At 37.0% G+C, this 14350-nt stretch overlaps 1 protein-coding gene across 3 annotated transcripts in view; it reads left to right on the top strand.

The window, feature by feature from the left end:
• The window catches only part of chst15 (carbohydrate (N-acetylgalactosamine 4-sulfate 6-O) sulfotransferase 15), a 290859-nt gene that overhangs the window by 46424 nt on the left and 230085 nt on the right, over positions 1-14350 (top strand). For 2 of the 3 annotated variants that reach the window (XM_039769553.1, XM_039769544.1), the window contains exon 2: positions 776-867. The exons of the other annotated variant lie outside the window; for it this stretch is intronic. The gene's annotated coding sequence lies outside the window, so the exon portion shown is untranslated. The remainder of the gene's footprint in view (positions 1-775; positions 868-14350) is intronic. 3 annotated transcript variants of the gene reach the window in all.

Genomic DNA, 14350 nt, shown 5'->3' with positions numbered 1-14350 from the left:
TTTTTTTTTGCTCATGTCCCTTTAGGGGCTTCATATATAATTAATCATTTACACTGAAAGATATAGGAGTAGTAAAGAAATCACATACCTTTATTTGCTAAAATCTCAAAAGGACTCCTTCAAGGAATTTGTTGGAAGAGTCATTTTAGTTGCCATAAATTTCTAAAAAGCATAATTTGCATTTAAAGGACACCCAGGCTAAAGGGTTATTAACACATTTAAAATGTCTGTTATTGTAGTTTTATTTGTACTGTTACATTAGTGAGGTTTTCATGGACCCCATCTTTACTTGGTCAGCATGTTTTACTCTTCTAAAAAGGTGGACCAAGGCCTTTTAAGCCATAAACCATATCCTTAAAGCCACAATCTGAAAGATGATTAAGGTAGAGACTATTATCTTGACATTTATTATATTGGTATTTTTGTCCATACACTCAGATTGCTTTTATAAAATTTGTTATGCCATTGGGTGTTTAAAATTTACATCATAAACTATAAATGGTTCAATATAATATTATGAATTGTCTGAGAGCCATGCCAGCATACTACTGATGGCAGTGTAGATGAGTGGTTTGTTTTGAACGTGTATTACCACATTAATTTTCCATTAAAATCTTAGATGATGTGAAATATGTTTCATCATTGTAAGAATGGTGGTATAGGTTTCTGTTTCAAACAAACCCAGCTTTTAAGATGACTGCATATGTTTTACATAATTTATTCAATACATGTACAGCTGTGTTGCTAGAGTACTTTTTTGTCTTTTGTCACACAGGAACAGAAAATGTCCAGTAAATGAAGACAGCTCTTTGGTGCTATCAAGGGGTTTTGAGTTTGAAAATACTTGACCTGCTTTGTTTTCATACTGTAAGTGAAAATACTGCTCTTTGTACAGTAAATTGTATTTAAATCTCATATGAATGAAGCCATAATATATAACTTAATGATCGATGAAATAACTAATGCTGTCGTACACTAACAGAACCTTGCGTCTTTTTTTAGATTTGTTTTATTAACTATCATTTCCCTCATATATTTCAAGCAAAATTGATGATGTAATGTATAAGTTATCTGTGACATTTACAGTTGACATTAAATTGCTAATAAGTCAGAATACAGCTAGTACAATATTGTTTGATTTATTACTAAAAAGATTAATGAGAAATGAAGTATGAAGCTGTAGGCACATTTTACACACAGACAAAATATACCTTTAAACCTGGTAAGTACATTAAATTCAGATCAATTCTGATTTTCTCATTATATACCGTATTGTACAATGCAAAGTATTTGTTGCTTATTCAGGTGGTACACAAACATAAGAACCGGAGCGACAATAAAGTAAATGAAACAACACAGTGCATCAGACACAGATTAAATCACAAAGAAATAACAATAAACAATAAATATGTAAAAGTATCAAGCTAAGAATATAAACATCAGGGTGTAAAACTGCAGCATGTATCAGACAGAAATAGAAGAAGCAGGTACCACATACAACTGAGCTGCAGACTAGTCAGTAATAGTAGTGTTGAAATGATGGAAAGTGCTTTCGTCAGGTATTTTTTGCCATAAATTTCTTGTAAGGATGGGAGTGTAGCTCCAGTGATAAACCAGGCCAATTTAAAAACTCGCTAGACGGCTTTGCAATCTGCTACAGTTGTCAAACTATATTGCTGTTTACCTAGTCAGCCCCCACTGAGCATGTGTGCAAGTTATCAAGGATCTTTTGGGTAAAAACGGGATTTTGTAACCTCTTAAAAAATTGAAATTGCAGTTGCACCATTTTTATCAGTAGAGATGTTGTTGGGGGACTAAGGCAGCATTTACAGAATTTACATTCAGTTGATGCATGACTGTCCTTACCCCATGAAGCCTAACAAAATATTGCAGGGATGTTTAGTGATTTTTGGATATGCCTTACATCCCTTTCTTTGTGCACCTGTTGCCTTTTTTCATTGGACATTCCAGCCTTGTTGTGGTGCATGTTGCAAGACTTCTCAAATAAGACAAGGCCTCATTTAATTTCATCCGTTGTACTTGGCTACCTAATTAAACATGAAAAACAGATAGAACCTATTTAATTGTTTTATTTAAAGATTAGTGACTATTTTGACTATACTAGTGCCTGTTTGAAGCCCTATCAATACATAATCTACAGGTGAAGTACCCTTTTACTCCAGCAAAATATTAGTGTAACATTTTTCTTCATTGTAAGTATGCTACAAATGAAGTTTTGTGCCAGGATCCAAAACTGTCAGATATATGATTACTGAGGGGACTTCAGCATCCTCTGGCAAATAGTAAATAGATTACATTACAAATTACATTAAATGCTTCACTTTCTGTGGTGACCAGACTTTGCATCTAAAAGGCATCACATGTTCTTTTGATACTGTTACTACCACTTCAGCAACAATTTTATTTTACCAGAAAAAAGGAGGAGGAAAGGAAGTCAACATTTGTCAGCTGTCAGGCTACAGCAGCAACAGATCAGTGTCTAAGTCTAGATCCTTTCCTAGTTGGACCATCACCCCAAAATGCGAAGCAGGAGGAATATTACCTTACTGCTACCAGTCTTGCTACCATACCTTTCGAGATAAATTCTCTGCAGGTTAAACCTTCTCTTGTTATTTTCAACCACTGTGGTTTAATAAATGGAAGTGACTACACTACACTGTAGAGACATATTATGTTTTTTGTTTTTTAACTTTTCTAGGCTGTGCAAAAAAACAGTGGCTTTAGATCATCACTTACAGATAGGTATGCTTTATTTGAAGAGAAGATTACCAGTTGGTGCAAGATTACTTTGAAATTCAGTTTGCATAGGAAATAGCCAGTTCACAAAGATGCTGTATGCAAACTTACTGGGTTAGAGCCAATCCCAACAGTCAACTTTTTGTCTGATGTTGTTTCTTAAGAGACATAAACACCAAGATTGTTCAGGAGATTTTGTTTACTTCTTTTTTATTCCTAAGAGATTTTGTTTAGTTCTTTTTTATTCTTGGGAATAAAGGTACCATTTATAGTGGATACAAATTGTCATGGTGTACTGTAATCTAACCAAGTAAAGAGATAAAATGATGAGAACTCAACTGGATGAATGACACATTTCAAAATGGTATTATCAGTTATTAATATATTGACAACAATCTTAAATCTCATTTTGACCTTTCTAGAATTTTGCAACTGCAGAGACACCATTTATGTGTGTGAAGGACATGTTCACAATGCTGACTAACCTCATCATTTGTCCTCAAGGGTATTAATTTGCTCTAGAAATATGTCAGACTATTTGTCTGTGTTATAAATGGAGTTAACCTCAAGGCTACAAAAGTGTGAGGCCTCCAAATTATTTATAAAAGGCTCCCCTGGCCAGGTGGCCCCCCTTTACTTGCCTGGAAAGACTTCACTTCCATTGGCTTAATTCCAGCTCTAGTACCCTGCTTCAGGCGTTGCGGGTCCAAAAGAGATGAAAGCATCTAAAATAAACTCAAAATATAACCAAAAGCTCTGTAAATGGAAGGATAACCATCAACTTGTGTATTGTATTAAATGGCAAATAAAGGATCTTTTTAAAATAATATATATATATAATATTTCTTCATAAAAATACAAGGAAAAGCTCAAAAGAGCAAAAAAGAGGTACAATCGAGTTAACTCTGCTAAACAAACAAGTACTGATTTCTTAACCAAAAGTCAGAATCCTTAAAACAATGCAAGAAATAATCAGAAATAAAAATACAATAATAAACATCCAGAGGGCGGCCCAGGACATCCTGCTCCACCCACAAAAAAACAATGGATATTACCACGTTTAAAGAGACAGATCACAATTGTAACATAACGTATAAAAAAAAAAGAACAGAAATAAGAAAGACAAGAGAAATAACCATTCAAAGTTACCAAAAATAACAAATATATAATACATAAAATACACGCAACTTCAAGTAAATACACGACCATTTGCTGTTCAGGCACAGCCAATGAAAATAAGCCCATGCTTACTGGATATTTATTGTATCAAACATTCAATGGTACTTGAAGAAGGCACACATCATGTGAATCTTACAGGAGAAGGATTATACTTTCTGCTAGATGTTGCTAAATAGTGAAAAGTGAAGTGTGTTGTGTCTTTATGAATTGAACATTAGACCTATTTGTATTACTTATAACAGAGGCAAGATAGTATGATATATAGTGTTTAAAAATAGGACAGCTATAAATTACTTTAGGCACATTTAACAGTATGAGTGTACCCCTTCAAACCATCCTTATCCTGTCGATGTCTGTAGTCAGTGGTGCAGGGAATGAGCACTTAATATCAGGATGTTCTGGACTAAATGATTGATGTAGGGCAGTAATGGCTGATTATAGGGTGCTACTTTTGGATTTTTCTTCAGTGTTCAATGCTATCCAGCCTCACATACTGACTGAGAAATCGAACAATATGAAAGAAAAAGACACTCTTCCAAGGTTCATTCACTCAAATGCAGGAACCCCTCAAGGATGTGTTTTATCACTATTACAATTTACTCTGTATGCAAGGGATCTAAAACAGGACAATAACCACTGTTCCATTATCAAGTATGTTGATGACATCATGCTGAGAGGATGCATATCTAGGTAAGATGAATGCCACATTATTTAAAAGTGGACTGTTTGGTAAACTGTAAGAATCATCTTACTCTGAAAGTCAAAAAGACCTGAGAAATGATATTTGACTTTAACAGAAAGATATCTAAATGTTTACCCATCATTGTTCTGGGACATGAAGTAGAAATAGTGACTGAATATACATACATAGGAACTATCCCAGATAATAATGTAAATTATATTGTCCTTTTATTGCAGTGTAATCTAATCTACCATCACTTTCATCTTCATTGCCTGATTTAGCAGTCTGACAAATCAAAATTAAAAAAAAAACAAACAACTAAGTTATTTGGACTGACAAAGATGATGAGTTCTATGGCAGAGAACAATGTTGAAAAAATTGGAGATGATTTCAACATATGACAGATTCCCATTACACGTAGAACTTAAGTAAATCAGGGAGAATAGCAACTTTAAAAACCCTCACAAATCTCTTTAGAAATTAATTTCTTCCCAGTGCCATAACTTGTTTAATAAGAAACTGGCAAAATACCCATGCTTCGCAGCGGCGAAGTACTGCCTTAAAATTTTTATTAAGAAGAAAATTAAACCTTTTTAAACTGAGGGAAAATATACCAATAATTATTTGTTAAGGATCTCTTTGTATGCCACGTTGTCAGTTCGGCCCTCCAGTTGTGATATGACCAAGCTGTAGCTGTGCGCTGAGCTTACTCTTGAGCATGCAACGTACAGTTGGCCATGTGAACAGTAATCTTGTTTCAAATCTCACAGCTTGGATTGCTGCTGTCATAATCGGTTTGAGTTTCATGGTTTGTTTCAATTACGACAGTATTTGTAGGACTTGTGTTGAAGAGACATTCGGCATCTGTCAAGCGTTGTAAGTATACAACCAGTTTAATTGATAACTTCACATCCAGCTTTTGAGAGTTTAAACATTTGTAAACATCAAAGTGTCCACTACTGAAATCGTCACCTGTGAATCTAAGATGTTTAAGAGGCATTGGCGGTTGTCCAAAGGTGTAAAATATTTGGCCATTTCGGTACACTTGAAAGCGACAACCGAACAATTCACCGGCAACCATCAACTCGCATGCAGATGCAGGTGAAGGGCTTAAGCATTTTACTCTTTTAGTGCTCCTGTGTAGTATAATTATCTCCTGTACCGTCATCAGTCCACACCTTGAACCTGCCCCAATCATTCAATACATAAGACACAATGTTCCTCCGGATATCAAGAGTAAGCCTGATATGGCTGTGCAATATGTAACAAAGAGAATGGAAAAGGCAGGTGCAATCTCCGGGCATGGAAACCACTTGGTAAGTGACAGTTCTTTGATCGATGGTGATCACCTCAATAGACATGTTAATGGGGTTACGGTTGGAATGATAAAGGAAATGGGTACCTGAACAATGTAAAGTAAGTCTAAAATACCTATACAATAACTATAATTGTAATAAATGAACAATAAAACAGCGGAGAAGCCGTGGATTAAATAAAAAGGTTGTAGTTATCAGCAGGGAGACGTGAATCCCGTGGCGAAGCAAGGAAGGGAATGTAGAGACTGGAGCGACAGACGGCCTTATATAGGCAGGCAGCCAGCCAACAACGTGGGAGGCGTTGGGATGGGGAACCCAATGCCGCCTCACACGGTGACTGAGGTGCAGGCTATGGACGTATATATGTACGTAAGTAGGATTCATTTAGTGTTGGGAACCCGTGTACCAAATTTGTTGAAGATGGGCCCATAAGTAACAAAGACCGTTGAAAAGTTCAATATGGTGGCCGACAGTGGCATCATACCACCGAAATAAGTACCAAATTTCAGCCTTCTACCTACACGGGAAGTTGGAGAATTAGTGATGAGTGAGTGAGTGAGTGAGTGAGTGAGTAAGTCAGTCAGTCAGTCAGTCAGTGAGGGCTTTGCCTTTTATTAGTATAGATATCAGAGATAATAAACATTTTGCAGAAGTGAACATTTTTTCTTAGGTGTCATGTACCCATTTTAGGTAAAATGTACTATCAAACTGCTTGAAGTTGTTAACAAATAATCAATTTTCAAATAATGTATACAGTTTAGAATTTCAGTGTATATTTTAACCCATCTTTTATGTAATTTGTCCCTGTTCTTGGATGCAACTGAAAAGACAAATTGGTCTCATCCGTTGCGAGAGATGGACGTCTGAAGTGGAGCTCCGCTAGCAGTGGTGTTATTTTTCATATTATTTGCTTATTATTCTGCAATATCCTGTATTTATTCAACCTGAGGGGCACTGCCACAGTATATGTAAGCATATATAAACATGGCCAACAAGAAAGGGCGTCCAAAAGAATCGAAAACTAAAGCTGCACCCAAGCTAAGATCAGTAAGCCCTAGTTCAAGATACGGCCTTTCAGAGACAGACCTACATCAGATGGGCGAAAGTACAGACTCCTCTGGACCACGGTCCGCTACATCATCGCCGGCTGAGAGTGAAAAGGGGAGCGAATATACAATCGTGACTGCAGATTTGGATAGCTCGCCGATCGGAGAAGATCACCTGAAACTGGAAAAGGCCTTGCAGTCCGTGGCTTCAATTATTTCACGCGAGCTGGGAACAGCAGGGACACCGGCTACAGTAGAGCCTGCCGCTTCACCTACGGTACAAGAAAGCACAATTGAAATGTCTGAACTGAAGGTGATGTTCGCTGAGCTCATGCAAGATATAAAAAAAAGCGAGAAGGAAAATGAGAAGGCAATGGTAAAGGCAAATGAGAAACTGAGACAGGAGTTGAGACAGGAGTTGCAACAGGCAAACGAAATGCAGCAGCTGGAGCTGCAACAGGCAAATGAAAGGCTGCAACAGGCAAATGAATGGCTGCAACAGGAGCTGCAACTGGAGTTGCGACAGGTGCTGGGTAAAATTGAAGAGCACATTCAGGAAAATTCGGTTAAACTGAGCACGCTTACTGATCAACTGGAGGATCTCAAGGAGACATTCACGACTCGGATTGAAATAGCCGAAAATTTAGCTGCCAGTGCTGAAGAAAAAGCAGTAAATGTCAGCTCTGAATGCAAAAAACTCGGAGACAGACTGGCTGCTTTGGAAGATGGAAGCAGAACGACAACAACAACATTTATTTATATAGCACATTTTCATACACACCGTAGCTCAAAGTGCTTTACATAATAAAGAATAGAAAAGTAAAAGACAGAATAAGAAAACAAAATAAGTCAACATTAATTAACATAGAATAAGAGTAAGGTCCAATGGCCAGGGGGGACAGAAAAAGCAAAAAAAAAACTCCAGACGGCTGGAGAAAAAAATAAAATCTGTAGGGATTCCTGACCATTAGACTGCCCAGTCCCCTCTGGGCATTCTACCTAACATAAATGAAACAGTCCTCTTTGGATTTAGGGTTCTCACGGAAGGACTTGATGATGATGGTCACGTAGACTTCTGCCTTTTAATCCATCCTTCATTGTTGGAGCATCACGAAGCTTTGAGTAGGTGGAGGTGGCGCAGGCCACCATCACAAAGAAACCGGAAAAAGAAACAGAAGAGAGAGTAGGGGTCAGTACGGATTTTAGAGCCACCATGAATAGTTATTATGAAGAATTGAACATACAGAGTATCAGGATTAAGTGAAATTAAGTTAAATTGAAGTTATAAAAAGGCCATGTTAAAGTAATATGTTTTCAGCAGTGTTTTAAAGTGCTCTACTGTACTAGCCTGGCGAATTCCTATTGGCTGGTTATTACAGGTTTTAGGTGCATAGCAGCAGGAGTCCGCCTCACCACTTCTTTTAAGCTTTGTTCTTGGGATTCTAAGGAGACACTCATTTGAGGATCTAAGGTTACGATTTGGAACATATAAGGTGTCAGACATTCCGATATATAAGATGGGGTGAGATTATTTAAGGCTTTATAAACCATAAGCAAAATTTTAAAGTCAATCCTGAATGACACAGGTAACCAGTGTAGTGACATTAAAACTGGAGAAATGTGTCCGGATTTTCTTTTCCTAGTTAGGATTCTAGCAGCTGCATTCTGCACTAGTTGCAAACGATTTATGTCTTTTTTGGGTAGTCCTTAGAGGAGTGCGTTACAGTAATCTAGTCAACTGAAAACAAATGAGTGAACTATTTTCTCAGCATCTTTCAAAGATATAAGAGGTCTAACTTTTGCTATGTTTCTTAGGTGAAAAAATGCTGTCCTAGTGATCTGATTAATATGCGATTTAAAATTCAGATTACAGTCAACAATTACCCCTAAGCTTTTTACTTCCGTCTTGACTTTTAATCCTAATGTATTCAGTTTATTTCTAATAGTCTCATTGTATCCATTATTGCCAAAAAACATTATTGCCAGAAGGAATAATGTCAGAATTGAAGGTCTTCCTGAGAATCGAGAAAGTCCAAACCCTGTGAAATTCACAGCTGAACTTTTGTCTAAAATAATCGGGGAGGACTTTAAAACAGATTCTGAGATAGCATCGGCTTATCGCATACATGGATCAAATACCGTTAGACTTAGATCTTTTATTATTCGCTTTGAAAGATTATCATTTAAGCTAGAGATGATGGCACTCCTCAGAAACAAGCAAGAAATTATATATGAAAATAACCACATTCGTATCTTCCCTGACTTCTCCTCAGCAACAGCTACTAAACGCGCAACCTTCTACAACATTAAACAGTGGTTATGGCAAGCCAACGTCAAATACAGCCTCTTGTATCCGGTCAAACTGAAAAAGGAATTGCAGGGTCAATTCTATGTCTTCGCTAGCAAGGAAGAAGCAGTAAAGGAATTAAGAAAGCTGATCCCGGGACTATTCTGATACATAATAGTGAGTCATGGCCGTTAATGATATGGCAAGGATTAATAATCTACTGTCTGATCTATTTGTTTAAAATACAGGTTTTTATCATCATATATTCTAATTATTACTTACTAGCAAAATACCCGCGCTTCGCAGCGGAGAAGTAGTGTGTTAAAGAAGCAATGAAAAAGAAAAGGAAACATTTTGAAAATAACGTAACATGATTGTCAATGTAATTGTTTTGTCACTGTTGTGAGTGATGAGTGTTGTTGTCATATATATATATATATTTACACAAACACACATAAACATATATATATATATACATATCTATACATATACACATATATATACATATATATCTACATATATACACATACATATACACACACACATAAATACATACACACATACATACATACATACACACACATATATAAACATATATATACATATACATACATATCTACATATATACACACACAGCTATTTCGTATCAGTGCAATACACTGCTTGTTAAAACGGATAACTCCGCTCTTACGTGCAAGTCTGCGTGGATATTATGAATTATCGTATTTGTTCAAGTTCTATTTAAATTTTGAAATAGAAGGAATTTTTATTTAGTCGACAGAAATATGTTTGGTAGGAATGGTAAAAACAGACAGGAATATTATTCGTGAATAAATCAACTCAAACCTTAAACAACTTATAATATTTTGCTCTCCATAAAAATTTATCCTGTCTAAATTATACAAGTTAGAAATAAAGTAAACGTTAAAAGAACAAACATTCACATTTCTTTACTCTTATGTAATTTTATATAAAAAATAAACTTAGATTTTAAATATCCCAAAAGATTTTGCTCTCCATAAAAATATATCCTGTCAAAATGATACAAATTCAAATATGAACATGCTGCATAACAAAACCTAGAAATATAAATAAAATGTGTTCCTTTCAGCAATAACAAATCAAATCATTCAGTTGTCTTTGCTCATATGTCATTTTAGAGCTGGACGCCTGGCATCTTTTTTTGGCCACAGGTTCGTTTCTGTTTGTGTGAGGTTCTGTGTTGTGGAGATTCTCAGGATGGATTGCAGGTGCTCATCAGTGAGGCGACTCCTGTGTGCTGTTTTGTTAGTCTTTATCACTGAGAAGAGCTTCTCACACAGATATGTGCTACCAAACATGCACAAGGTTCGAGCCGCATGTAGACGGACTTTTTGTTCTTCAAAGTCACCAAAGCGCCGTGCAAACTCAGTGCGCCAGTTTATCAGCAAAGTGCGATTTGGGAACACCGTAGTGACGACTTGGTTTAACATTACTTGGCAACAGGGAAAGTGAGGCAAGGTGCACTGGTGCATTTGTGTCTCCCATAAAAGCAGCTTCACTTGAAATCACTTTGTGATTGTGCACGGGTTAAAACGTCCGCTGAAGTGTCAGATTCTTATTTAATTATGCTGCTTTCTGTATCTTCTGCATTGCATTCAGGTTAACCTGATGTTTTGTCTCATAGTGCCGTCTTAGATTAAATTCTGTAATTACAGCCACATTAGCTCCACAAATGAGACACACGGGTTCAGTAAACATATACTCAGCCTCCCATCGGTTTTTAAAGGCTCTATTTTCAGAATCAACTTTTCTCTTCAGCATCGTGTGAGCTAGCTTCGCAATAACTTGATTAACTCGGTAAGTGTTCGCAAGGCAGCTGAAGCGCTGCATTATGGGATCTGTAGTTTATTGTGTTACCAGCGCTTCATATACCCGGCTTTAATAACAATAATACAGTATATAAAATGATCTCGGGCCGGATATAATTACACGCCGGTCGGATGTGGCCCGCCCCTTGAGTTTGACACATATGGACTAAATAGAACTTGAAAAGATATATTTTTTCAAATGTGATCGCGCAATTCAGATAGAGTTGACGCGCACTACAGCCTGCATGCCTCAATAAGTCATCCTTCCCTCGCTCTTACTTTTTACCGCTCATCTAATGAATACACTGAGTATGGCTTTACCAAAACAATCATTGATGGCGAATAAAGTATCCATTATTCGAGTATGTAGATCGGGTTATATATATACATACATATATATATACCCGCGTATCGCAGCGGAGAAGTAGTGTGTTAAAAAAGCTATGAAAAAGAAAAGGGAACATTTTAAAAATAACGTAACATGACTGTCAATATACAGTATTTGTTTTGTGAGTGTTACTGAGTGTTGCTGTCATCAAGGATTTGATTATCATTATTTCTTTCAATCAGGTTCGTATTTGTAGGATGTGTTGTGTTCAAGTTACATTCCGTGTTTGTCAATCGTTGTAAAGATGACAGGTTTCATTCATCGATTCTTTTCTTACTGCATCAATAAACAGCTCGTCTTCTTCTTTATCTGAGACCTGACACACTGCATGCACGGTTTTTTACACTGTCTTCCTTTAGCGGACATTGACTTTTTCCAACGTGTGCTTTGTTTTGGATTTATGAATTGGCTTGTATGTATCAAACGCTTCATATTTTTTTCTGCCTTCTCAATTGTGTAATTCGGTTTTTGTTCAGCCTTTGGAACTGTTGCTTTTATCTGTGCACGCGCCAGTTCACGGAGCCGCTCGTGTACATGCATCGAAGTTTCCCAGCTGTGCTGGTGCCATCTCGTGCTATGTCCATGGCTGTATTTAATGTTACCTTAGTCCTGGCACTTAAAACTTTCTCTCGCAGTTTCGCTGAGTTTGTACCAAACACCACCCTGACCATCTCATCTTCCTCTGCATAAGCACAGTCCTTAACCCGTGAATATTTAGTGGGAGTTTGCTATTGGATTGCCGCTGACGGACGGCCTTATATGGGCAGGCACTAAATTACAAACGCCAGCGGCAGCCTGTCTATGAACTTAATTTAAAGTGTAGGTTTACATCGTGCTTTGTTTCCGAAGTAGCAGAAGTCATGAATATGGTTGTATATGTCACTCACTCGCTTCTTATTTTTTCGCTGCCTTCTCAATTATATAATGCATGTTTTCTTCAGCGCTTTTTTTAGGTCTTCCTGGTTTTCTATGTACTGCGTGATTACGTGGGAGGCGTGATGATGTCACACGAAACTCCGCCCCCACGGCGTTGAAGCTCATCTCCATTACAGTAAATGGAGAAAAACTGCTTCCAGTTATGACCATTACGCGTAGAATTTCGATATAAAACCTGCCCAACTTTTGTAAGGAAGCTGTAAGGAATGAACCTGCCAAATTTCAGCCTTCCACCCACACGGGAAGTTGGAGAATTAGTGATGAGTCAGTGAGTGAGTGAGTGAGTGAGTGAGTGAGTGAGTGAGTGAGGGCTTTGCCTTTTATTAGTATAGATTATTACTAGGGTGCTATCTGTTTATGTTTTATTGTGCTTAATTACTTTTTTTTTATTAGCTAATTATTTTCTCTCTACCCTAAACAAGACTGTTCAACATCATACCTTTGGTTTATTGTTATTGCTATTATTGCATTATGACTTATTATGCTTATTCTGGACAAATTTCTTACAATTCCCCGGGTTTATTATCCGGGTGTTTTATCTTAATGCACTAAGATTGCTAAAGATTATATATATTTTAAGTGCACAATTTGTTTAGACTATATTGGTAATAGATATCTCTATTTTTTAACCCTAAAACGCCGCTGCATGGGGGCTTGATTTACTTTGGACATGCTCTGTCTCTGGGTATGTCAGAGGACCGGTACTGTGTGAAGTGGGTTCTAGCCTCACCTGGGGAGGCAAAAAGGGAGTTTGGGGGGTTAAGGGAGGGGAGAGAAAGACAGCAGGCATGATCTATACCTAATCTATTCTTTTAATCTTTATAACTATAACCACCAATGTAATAATAAGCTGCATGGCAAAAACTCTAGGGGAAATAGGAAATTAAGGCCGAAGCTGTTTCACTACCAGTTAAGGCTGTAAAATGACATCAAAAACTCAGAATCAATCCTTCCATGAAGGGACAGTTAACTTTGTGAGCTGGAATGTTAAAGGCCTGAATCACGAATTAAAGAGAAAGAAAGTACTCTCTCACCTAACAGGTCTAAACGCTAAAATAGTATTTTTACAGGAGACCCACTTACTAAGCAAGGATCAGTTCCGGCTGCAAAAAGACCGGACTGGCCAAATGTTCCATTCTAGTTTTACAAAGAAAACTAGAGGTGTGGGAATTCTCATACATAGAACAGTACCATTTGTAGCATCAGATGTAGTATTGGATCCTGAAGGGAGATATGTAATGGTCATGGGAGACTTATCTAACTGTAAAATGATTTTGATAAATGTTTATGCACCTAATGTTGATGATAAGGAATTTATACAAAATTTATTTGCATCCATTCCCAATCTGAACACTCATAAAGTTATAATGGCTGGGGACTTTAATTGTGTTCTAAATCCACTTTAGATAGGACTTCTCCACAGGGGGAACGGCATCTAACACCGCAAAGATAATTACAAAGTTTATAACTGATCACAACTTTTAAACCCAAATTCAAGAACATATTCTTTCTACTCACCAGTACATCATTGCTACTCAAGGATTGATTACTTCTTTATAGACAATAACTTCTTGCCTATGATTAAATCTTGCAAATACGATGCTATTGTTATTTCTGACCATGCACCTATGATCTTGGAGCTGAAATTACTAAGCCCCATACACTCACCCGCAGATGGCGCCTCAACCCGCTTCTATTAGCTGACGAGAATTGTAGAAATTTATATCCAAACAAATCAAATTCTTTCTAGAGACAAATACATCCTCAGAGATCTCTGCAGGAATACTCTGGGAAACTCTTAAGGCCTTCTTAAGAGGACAGATTATCTAATATCTTTCCCACAGAAATAAATTAGAAGCCAAGAAAGAAGCAGAGATAAAACGCGAAATTACTAGAATAGATGAAGAGC

Source organism: Polypterus senegalus, chromosome 1 (assembly GCF_016835505.1).
Source record: "Polypterus senegalus isolate Bchr_013 chromosome 1, ASM1683550v1, whole genome shotgun sequence".
In the NCBI taxonomy this organism is placed as follows: domain Eukaryota; kingdom Metazoa; phylum Chordata; class Cladistia; order Polypteriformes; family Polypteridae; genus Polypterus; species Polypterus senegalus.
The sequence above is the reverse complement of the archived record's forward strand: the minus strand, read 5'-3'. Positions and strand labels throughout refer to the sequence as shown.